Below are 10,965 nucleotides of genomic sequence, written 5' to 3'. Positions count from 1 at the left end.
AAAATGGGATTTTTATGGTTGTAATGGAAGGAAATGACCTCTTTTCTTCAGGACATTGTTCATGAATGATTAGAAGTGCTTCTTTTTGAGTTTATGCACTCATTTTGAACTTGATTATGGGCTGGAATTTTCTATTTTAAAACAGGGCTGAAGCTAAAATTATACTTTTTCAATTCATTTCATGTATCTTTGGCCCAAATCTTGGATGCATTTGAATCTATCAACAATATACTTGAACCAAAGGGTTGAAATCCATCTATGTACTTGAAATAAATGCCATGAGAACTTGCATTTGACATTCATAAATGAATTGAGAATCTGAAAATATCCTTTATGATTTGATATATGTATGCAGAGGCATTAGATGTAATCAAGATAGACTTATTCCTTCTGTTCATGTATGCTAAGTACATAATGAAAAGGCTTGAACTCTTCTTCCGTACCTAAATCATTTCTAAATCCCGGATCTTATTAAACCCCAATCTATTTTCCCTTCCCAAATCTTGAATCCTAAACTTTTCTTCTGCACTAAAAGCCCCAGTGGTAGACCTTCAACTCTTAACGCGACGACAATGGTGAACCCGACGTGAAGGTCCGCTGTGGAAGAAGAAGTCCAATGGGAGAATCATCAAGTTCGGGAGGAGATGCTTTGCAACAGTTGGTTCGTCTAATGCAAGAGAGCCAACAACAACAACTGCAATTTCAGCAGCAGTTGCAATTGCAACAACAATGGAGACAAGAAGAAGAGCGGATTGATGCTGCTGCCATTAAGGCCTTAGAAGCAGTTGGGCATGAGCTCATCAAGCAATTTAATGGACAAAATGTGTCCTCTTTTATCCGCCTCTACACTGACAAGATGGTCTTCTTTGGAGTTCCTCAACATGCCTGGAGCCATTCCTTTGCCCGCCTGGCTGTGCATGGTCTCCATGACCGAATTCATGGTCTTTTCCAAAAAGATGCTGAATGGACTGTGTTCAAGAAGGCTCTTCGAGAAGCATTTTTCCTTGAAGACTCTGGCCTTATGACAAAGAAAGTCTTCACCGAATGGGTCAAAAGGCCCAATAAGGGTCTAACCGCTACTGCTCTTCATCGAGAATTTGAAAGCAAATTTGCCCAACTAGATCCTGATGACCAACAAGGTATGGAAAGTCAAAAGATTGAATTATTTTTAAAGGCTACAGATTCTTCTCTTCAGGAGAAATTGATTGACCGACTTGAAGACCCTGACTCTGAGTCGGGATTGAAGACTGCTTGGAGTGATGTCACTGAAGCAGTTAATATGATTGCTCGAAGAGAGCGATTGTGTCTAAGATGGGGATCAACCCCCCCAACAACTGAATCTATGAAGGAGCCTGTTCCACTTTCTCCTCCTCCTGTCTCTATGACCGAGCAATCAAGAAATTCTGTTGTTCCTTCTCCAAAGAAGGATGTTATGGACGAGCTAATTAAAAGCATGCGGGATCTCCATCTTAATTTAACAGAAATTAATTCTAAAGTAGAAAGGCTTGATGAAAAAGTAGAAGAAAGGGGTCGGTCAACTACCCAAAGGCCTGCACGAGAAGGCTTCAAAAGACGCTGCATTTGGTGTGATAGCCTTCAACATGGCAAGAGGGAGTGCGGTGCATTTCGTGAAGCTGAAGCACAAAAATTAGTCTTTTGGAAGGATGGTAAAATTCATGCAACCGAAACCGGGCTTCCTCTTGAGCCAAACTTCGGCAACGGTGGCATGAAGAAAAGATTGGAGGATTTGGCAACAAGAACGGCCTATGCAGCTGTTGATGCTGCAACTTATGGGTTGCAAATTGAGCCAACTAATGAAATTGTTAAAGCATGTAAAACTAATGCAAAATCTAAAGTGTGGACACAGGCCTTGGAACGCATGGAGCAAGGCAAGGCAACTAAGGATGATTTAACCACTGCCAGTTAATGTATTCGAGGGAGAATCGGATGGTCCGAGCATGTGGATTCATTTTCAGCTTTTGCCCGGTTAGCTGAAATTAATAGGGCTATGTTGTTACCATATTTTTGTATGAAGGTACTCGAAGACATGAACAATAGCCAGTTTACGAGGTGTGGACACTCCTTTTTGTCAATCACACCTCTAAACATCGGGGCTAATCTCAAGAGCTACATGCAAAGATGTGCCTTTTTGAACAAATCCCTTAGGCCACCCCATGATGTGTCATCAGAAGAGGACCGAGGTACAGCCTAACAGCACCCTTGTATCTATGATGTAGGTTGTGTTTACCTATCAAAAAGAAAAAAAAAGGAAATGAAAAAAAGAAAAGAAAAGAAGATAAGAAAGAAAAAGAAAAAAAAGGAAAATACTAAGTCCCTGAAATCATTCGAGTGCCACAATCACTGCACCTAGGAATTTTTTACCTAGCCCCATCCCATACTTTACACTTAGGCCACCTCAAGGGCAGGACTTCCATGTCTCCCTAAGCCATGTACTGCACCTACAACGATGCATGAATTGGTCCCTCAAGTATAGGACAACATCGCAGGCTTGCTTGAGGTTTGACCCAGCTCCCGGTTCCACTAGCACGAGCACAATGTACCACATGGCAAGGTAGACACTCCCCTGAGGTAGCGCACTTATTTTCTTTTTAGGTACAAACAAAGGTGGTAAACCACCAAATTTGGAGGCCTTTTCATCCACTCCAACCATTCTCGGTCTCCACCACCTCAACATTTTGATCATCTTCTCTCCAACGACTAATCCTCACAAGGCCCCATCATCCTCATCAACACAAAGGAAGAAGCAAGAAGGGAAATGATCAAAAGTGCAAGGGCAACGTCAAAAGCTAAGTTAAAGGCAAAAGCACATTTCTAAATGCAAGGTGCCCATAAAACTTTTGTAAAAGAGTGCCAGGCTCCCTCCTATACAAATTGTAAAGGGTAGATGGGCGTAGATAAAGAGAAAAGGCAACTAGAAGGGAATGGGAAAAGAGGATCTTGCCACAATAGCCGGGTCATGTAAAAAAGGGGATGGGTGCCCAAAGGGATAAGATTTTTATATATAAACTCAAAAAGTGAATGAGAAGCTCATTCTTTGGTGTGTGGCAAAAGCTCTTCTTCTTCTTGCTTGTTCTTGAGTGAGGGAGTGTGAGTGAGTGAGTGAGGGAGTGAGTGTGTGAGGATGAGGGACTGGGGTGGAGAATCACCCACCATCTCCTCTATTCGTCTTCTCTTCTCTTATCTCATATGGCTATGGAGGATGGAGCTTGAAGGAGAGGGATTGAGGTGGCTCAAGCTCACATCACGAATTGTGGAGCTACCAGTGTGCACGAGGGAGGAGGGTACTCAATCGGGCATCGAGGTAAGATCACTATACCCGTAGAGAGGGATATCGCATTGGCTTTGTGAGAGGTAGCCATTAAAGCTTGACTTGAAATGTTTGAAAGAATAAGTGGTCCGTGGGTCTTGGCGGTCGAGTGTGAGCTACCATCAAAGAAAACTTTCAAAGCTTCAATATGATGATAGAGCCTATGAAAACACAATAGGAAATCATATAAGCATGTGAGTACCTTAATGCAGTAGACTAGGAGTAGTAAGTAACACATATGGGACATAGGAGACAATTACAAGATGTGAGACCTTCTTGAAATGTTCTTATGTGTGAATGTTGGAATAAGTATGGACATGATATAAGAGGTTCATGCACGGGTAAGATTCTAACACTGCAAGTGCGCAACTATGAGGGCAGACACATTACAATAATATTAAATGTATCCTTGCATGTACATAAAAAGTATTACCTAATTAATGAAAGTAATTTTGCTAGAATGAAGAGCTAGGGGTGGATTTGCTGCTTTGATAAAGATGTTTCAACTTAGTTAAAGCCATTTCTAGTTATGGATGAATGTGGTTGTTTTTGAAGGTGCTTGAAAATATTTATATCAAACATCAAGCAAACAAGATATGATGATGCTGTGTTGATCTTCCACAAGAGGCAACACTATGGTTGTAGATTTGCTATATGAGACAACACTATGGATGGTATAGATTTGCTGCATGAGGCAACACCATGGCCAACATGTACTCTTCCCAAGGTCTTGCCATCATAACTTACACATACTGGCCAGTTTATATCCGTCTAAAGTATAGACCACCACCTAGATGAGAGGTCAAACATGCAAATAAGGTTTATTCCTTAAGGTAGTCCAAAACCGCGACGCTTTGGTATAGTCATACTTAAATAGGTCCTAAGGTATGGAAAGAATCCTCCGCAAGCATAGTGTGTGGGGGTAGTGTGCTAGAGAGAACTATTGAATGCTGAAATGATTTGATTTTGAATGGTTGTTTTTTAATGGATTTTGAATGATGTTTAGTAGTTTTGGAAGTGTTTGAGAGTGTTCTGGATAATGTTGATTATGTTTTGGAAGCTCATGATGTTTTTCAATAGAGATATGAGGCTCTGTGATGTTCTGATAGGTTCTATTGAGGTTCTAATTGGTTTGCTAGCTTCTGTTTTGTTTTATTTATCTTATGTATGAGACATGGAGTAATGATTGATGAAGGTTGAGGTTGTTTATGGTTTTTGATAGTTTGGAATGATTTTAGTATGAGTTATGTGGTTTTGATGTTTTTTGTTTACCTTCTGTAACCCTTTGTTGAGCTTTTGTAGAGCTTCTGTTCCTATTCTATTCTGTTCTGTATGCCTCTATAAGTGTTTTGTGGAATGCACGTGTGAATTTGGGAAAGTTTTCTAGCCTTGGAAAGAGGTGAATGTATGTTCCAAAGAGCTCAAGGAAGTGGAAGAAGAATCTGTTGAAGACTCAAGAGAAGATTGGAGTGAAGTGACAGTGATGAGCTATGAAGAGTCACTGTAGTGGCTCTGGTGACCTTTCATATTAGACACACCTTTTGGAAGGGGCATCCATGACCAAATAAGGGTTATTATGAGTGATTATTGAGTATTGTAGTGAGGAGATGATGTACTATTGAGAGAGAGAGAGAGAGAGAGAGAGAGAGAGAGAGAGAGAGAGAGAGAGAGAGAGAGAGAGAGAGAGAGAGCCAATTCTATGCCAAACAATGTATCTACATATGAGAGATTATGAGAGAAAGCTACGAAAATTTTGAAGATGAATCATATGTGATATTTTTCCATTCAAAGTGGAGTATTATTTTGTATTTTTTATGTTTATCAAAAAATTCTATGAAGAATATGAGGAGAATGATGGATTTTGTTAAAGTTAAAGCCATGGGAGAATTGTTTCTATGAAGCTGCATGAAAACTTCTTGTTTCTGGTGTTGTTTTTTTTGTTGAGATCATCTAAAAGATGAAAAAGATGGTTGTTTATGTTACAAGATAGATTTTCTTGTAGTAGAAAATGTATTTACATGGTGTTTCTTTTGGAGCTCCATGTTTTTGGTGCGCAGTTAGGGAAAACTACCATCAATAAGCATCAAAAGAGACTGAGAATGAAGGAAATAACATTGCCAAGAAAAAAAGAATTCAATGGATCTTTGCAAAGTTACTTCTACCACTAAAGAATTGGAGATTCTCATTACCAAAGACACTTTCTGTAAGAAGTTCATCCCACAATGGCAAAAACATATCAGCATCATGATGCAGGCTCTATGTGGTGGACTATTTCCTCTTCCTGTTGAAGTAACATAGACGTGCATCTTGGTGGCAAATTGTTTGGGAACAAATTAAGGTGCAGAAAAAGAGAAAGAATGATAATCCATGGGAGATTTGGCATTCATTGAGAAGTTTCAAGATATCATCAAGTGGGAGATCATGAAGAAGCTCCAAGAGTCGTGGTCAGTGGAGGTTCATGAAAACAAAAAAGAAAAGAGTTGGCATTTGTTCGTGGATGCTCAACAGTAGGACACATGGAACACATGGTGCACTAACAACCTCCTGTTTGTCCAATTAGCAACCCACTAGAAGTTGGTAGATAGAGTATTCTTCACAACATATACTATTGAAACCATCAGAAGCTTGCATTACTATGATGGTGGCACAACAACAATCCTCAGAAGAATGAGTTTTGATACCTTCAGAATAGAATACCTTCCTCTCTGTAGTGGTTTGAAAGTTGAATTTAGAGATGTAGAAAAGTAAGAAGTAGAAGAGATGTTGGCCATAGAGTCCTCCAGAGATTGAAGCCCCCTCTGATTCTGTTTTGTTGAGCACAAACCAACTAGGTGGAGCCAACTCCCTGATGAATGACGCAATCAAAAGGCAAGGACTAGAACGAGTCTAGAGGTATGTGAGAAGAGAGAAAGCAAAAATCAAGGCCGAGAATGAGCTTGTAGGCAAAATCATCCTTTGACACCTTAAAAGAACTCTTTATAGAAGTCCCTATGGCGACTCAAGGTTCCCTTCCTAGTTAAATCCATCCTAGAAATATTGATGACATACCAGCAAATGTAGTCCTATTGCCCATTTTTAAGGGAGAGTACAATGAAGATCCTGATCTTCATGTAGTAGAGTTTATGGTAGCATGTGTGGCTAACAATGCCAGAACCCTTGAGCATTGGTTGCAATATTCCCCACCACCTTCAAAGGCGCAGTGTTTCAGTGGTATGAGAGACAAGCAGTAGAAACTTTTGGCACATGGGATGACCTGTTGTTGGCTTTCCTCACTAAATTCAAGCTTGAAGGTTTTGATGAGTGGATGCAAGAGGAGTTCATGAACCTAAGCCAGTCCTCTCGAGAAAGAGTAGAAGCTTATGTCTCACGAATGGAATCCATACTGAAGAGATGGACCAACCATCATTTGGATGAAGGCATCTAGAAGGGAGTTTTCCTTAGAGGCCTACAACCAGAAATTTGCAAGTTTGTGGGATTGAGAAGACCAGTCAATTTGCAAGCTGCAGTGGAAGGTGCAAGACTGTATGACAAAGTTGAAGCAAGGTTGTCAATGACCTCAGGAAGAGGAGTCTTACCTCCTCCCATGCTAGGAATGGTATACCCACCAAATGCAATCCCAGGGACAGTTCCCTATCCCTACCCTCAGATGCAAACAATGCTATAGTATAATGCACCTAATCCACAGTGGCCGCAGATGACAGTGCCTCAAATGATAGTTCAACCACAACAGTGGTGGCCTCAAACAATTCAACAATAGTGGAATCCTACCCACTCGAATCAACAACCCCAAGTCTCAATAGGAGCTCTGAATCAAAACTAGAATAGAGGACCCTCTGATCAACCAACCAGTGTATGTAGTAATAATAGAAGCTTTCCAAAACCCTACTACAAGTACTCCATGAGGTGAAAATTTGAAGGACTACCTATCCAACTCAATCATAAGTATCAAGAAAGAGCTTATGGATGTGATTAAAAAACAACTAGACGTTGAAGGTGAATACCACCAATATATCCACTCTTGCGAGAGGTGGGAGGGATGTGATGCATTCTAATACATGGTGCAGAAAAGTGCCATCAAGCGGGACATTTAGCCACTGAATGTACCTGAAAACCAACCATTCCTAGAGCCTTCTATTCATACTACGTGAGGAAGAACCATATAGAGGATATCTGCTCTTCGAAAGAGATGCACGAAAGAAGAAAGAAAGATGAAGATGAAAGATTCAACTTGTTAGAATCCAAAATGACAATGCAGGACATTGGACTAAAGCCTAGGGAGTTCAATCCTAATTTTGGTCTAAGGAGGTTTCCCTCTTAGAGTTACAGAGGACGACAGATTGGAGATGGAGTGTTACAGATGTGGAGAAAAGGGTCATATCTCACCAAACTGTCAAAACCCTAGAAGTTCTATAGAACAGAAGCCCTTATACAGTCGATGCAAGGGAGAAGGCCACATTGCAAAGTTGTCCAGCTCCCATGAAAGCTACTCCTAATACCCAATAGAGAAGAACCAAGGACCTGCTTTCAATTTGGTGGAATTGGAAGTGGTTGCAATAATGCGTGCAAAGAAAGGAGAAACCATAGTTCCAAAAGAGAATGTTCCCTCTGCCAAGACTCTGAAGTTCAACCTTCCTAGGGAGAAACAAAACAGTGCAGTATAGAACAATGTAGTACGGAGCACTATAGAGCCATAGAGAGCCACAGAGATAGTTGCAAAGGTAGGACCAGAGGTCTGGGAGATAGAGGATGCTAAACTATCTCCTCATGGAGAAGAAGTGCATATGTTGCTACTCCTAGAAGAAAAAGGAAAGATAAAAGTGGGCGTAGTCCCATTCCCCAACCGATTGGAAAAGCTAGTGGATCCTATCAAAGAATATGTTTGGTCAAAGACCTAGACACTTTTAAACCAAACTTAACATTTTGAAAGTTGCTAATGTTGTCTTCTAGCTGTCGAAAGAAATTCAAAAGCATAATGACAAGAAGAAGAGGCCTAAGAATTGCTCCCTTCTTGGCAACCAAGTCCAACAAAACCTTAGAATTCATGAAGGAAGTAGATGTGGCTAATGCCTTTCTAGATCCACGGACCCCAAAGATTGGCGTGTGGATTGAAGGATGCTTTATAGTAGATACATTGATTGATGGAGACTCATAAGTAAATATAATGATGGATGTGACAATGAAAGATCTAGGCTTGCAAGGAATGCAGCCTATACAGTGGCTTATCAAATTGGCAGACCAAAGCAAAATCAAACCATTGGGCATTCTCCCGTACATAAAGACAACCCTCGCAAGAAGAGACTATTGGTTGACATATATGGTGGTCAAACCAAATTCCTATGGAACCTCATACCCTCTGCTATTGGAAAGACCTTGGCTTTTTGAAGTAAGAGCAATGATGGATTGGTTCAAAGGAACCCTAACCCTAGGAAGAGGACCCAACAAAGTGGTATTGAAGTTGTATGGATCGCAAAAAGGCAATGGATCCATGCCCATCAAAGTCATAATAGACTCTAATGAAGTAATAGATGGTACATCAGGAGACGAAGAGGCCGTCAAACATATCTTTCTCAAGAAAACAGAGGCACATTCCCTAATAGTGGACACTATAAGCCAACTACTAAAAGAAGCATGATCTTTATCTATGGGAGAATACCTCCTGCACCTAAACTCAAATTGACTTTTGAAATTACCTCTGACAGCGAGATAGAAGCATGGATATACTGTTCTCCCTATTACATGGTAGTTGCAGAGACAACAGACAAAAAACACAGACAGAGACAGAGACAGAGACAGAAGCAACAACAAAAGCAGAAGACATAACAAAGAGCTTATTCTTCTCTTAAGAGGAAGAAAGTGATAATGCAGACGAAGATTATGAAAGCGAGCTAGAGGAGTCTATTCTACTTGCAGAAGGTAGAGACAAGGAAGAACTTTTTGAAGTTCATGGAGCCTTAGAAGTAAAAGATCCCTTTCTGTTCGATAGAATGATTATGGTACCCTTTGGACTGATTAATGAGTCACGTCATAAGCAAAGCCTTTATAAGAAATGGATTAGGAAGAACATGCTTTCCTTCAGTAGTGGCTCTTGTCACCCAAAGTTACCCTTCCTAAGAGAAGATGATGACGATGCACCTTGCCAACAACCCCCAGCCCTGTGGTTTAAATGGAACGCATAAGGTTCCTGTTATGTGACTTTATTGGATGCATCCTTAGAAGATGAGTCCTTGAGCCAAGAAGTAACTCATCCCAAACCGAAACCCAAAACAGCAATGATACCCTTTTAGCTTCCCAAAGAGCGAGCTAAGCCTCCATTAAAAGAGGACATCAGTTCTAGTGAATTATCAGAAGAGGAGACCACCCCTTGAAGGAGTCAACCAGAAGCAATCCATGGGACATTCATTTGCGAAGTGGAAGGTGAAAAAGAATTGATATTCGTAGATGCTGATGGTATTGAATGTCACCTGAAGGTGGATCTAAATCTTCCAGAAGAAGAATACTGATCTTGTGAGACCTAGTAAAGGAGAACTTAGACATGTTTGCATGGTCGTATAAAGATTTAAAGGGGATTGATCCCATAGTATGCCAACACCACATCGACCTAGAGCATGATGCCAAACCTGTGAGGCAAAGATAGAGGCATATGAATCTAAGTTGCTTTGTCCTAGTGAAGGATGAATTACTAAAGCTCTTTGAAGCCGAGTTGATCTATCTAGTGGCTAATAGTGAATGGATTTCACCCATTGTGTTAGTACCCAAGAAGGACAAAAACTATGAATATGTGTGGACTTTCAAAAGCTAAATTCCAAGATGGAGAAGGATAATTTCCCTATCTCTTTTAGAGAGCAACTATTGGACATAGTGGCAAGCCATGAGCTCTACTCCCTCTTGGATAGATTCAATGGATACAATCAAGCCCAAATCACAGAAGAGGACCAATCCAAAATGACCTTTACAAAAGAATGGGGAACCTATACTTACAAAGTGATGCTGTTTGGGCTCTGTAACACTCCTGCTACTTTCCAACAAGTGATGATGGCTACCTTCCAAAACCATCTACATGATTTCAGTGAGGTGTACCTCTATGACTTCTATGTCTATAGCCCAATTCATAAGCATTGGGGACACTTAGAGCAGTGTTTTAACAGATCTCAAGAGTATGGGATTTCTCTCAATTCCAACATATGTGTCTTTGGCATCTCATCAGGAGTTCTTCTAGGCCACATTGTCTCTGCACAAGGGATATCAATAGATCATGCAAAGATTGAGAAGATTGCCCCCTTAAATCCCCAACCAACCGTAAACAATTGAGGGGATTCCTTGGCCATGTGGAATACTACAGAAGATTCATTGTGCACTTTGTGACAAAGGCAATCCCTTTGCATGAACTCCTAAGAAAAGATGCAGAGTTCATGTGGACCATTGCTTGTGACGAGGCATTCAACACCCTGAAGCAGTGTTTAAATGAAGCACCCATCCTGCAACATCCTAATTGGATAAAGGAATCCCATGTGCACACTGATGCATCAGTTGAAGGCCTAGGTGCACTCTTATGCTAAAAGGGCCCCTCTAAGTTAGATAAGCCTATCTATTATGCAAGCTGGAAAGTAACCATAGAGAGTGAAACTACACAGTGACAG

This window comes from Lygodium microphyllum, chromosome 1, assembly GCF_053477565.2.
Source record: "Lygodium microphyllum isolate KBCC chromosome 1, Lygodium_microphyllum_v1.1.10, whole genome shotgun sequence".
Lineage (NCBI taxonomy): Eukaryota > Viridiplantae > Streptophyta > Polypodiopsida > Schizaeales > Lygodiaceae > Lygodium > Lygodium microphyllum.
Note: the sequence above shows the minus strand (reverse complement) of the source record.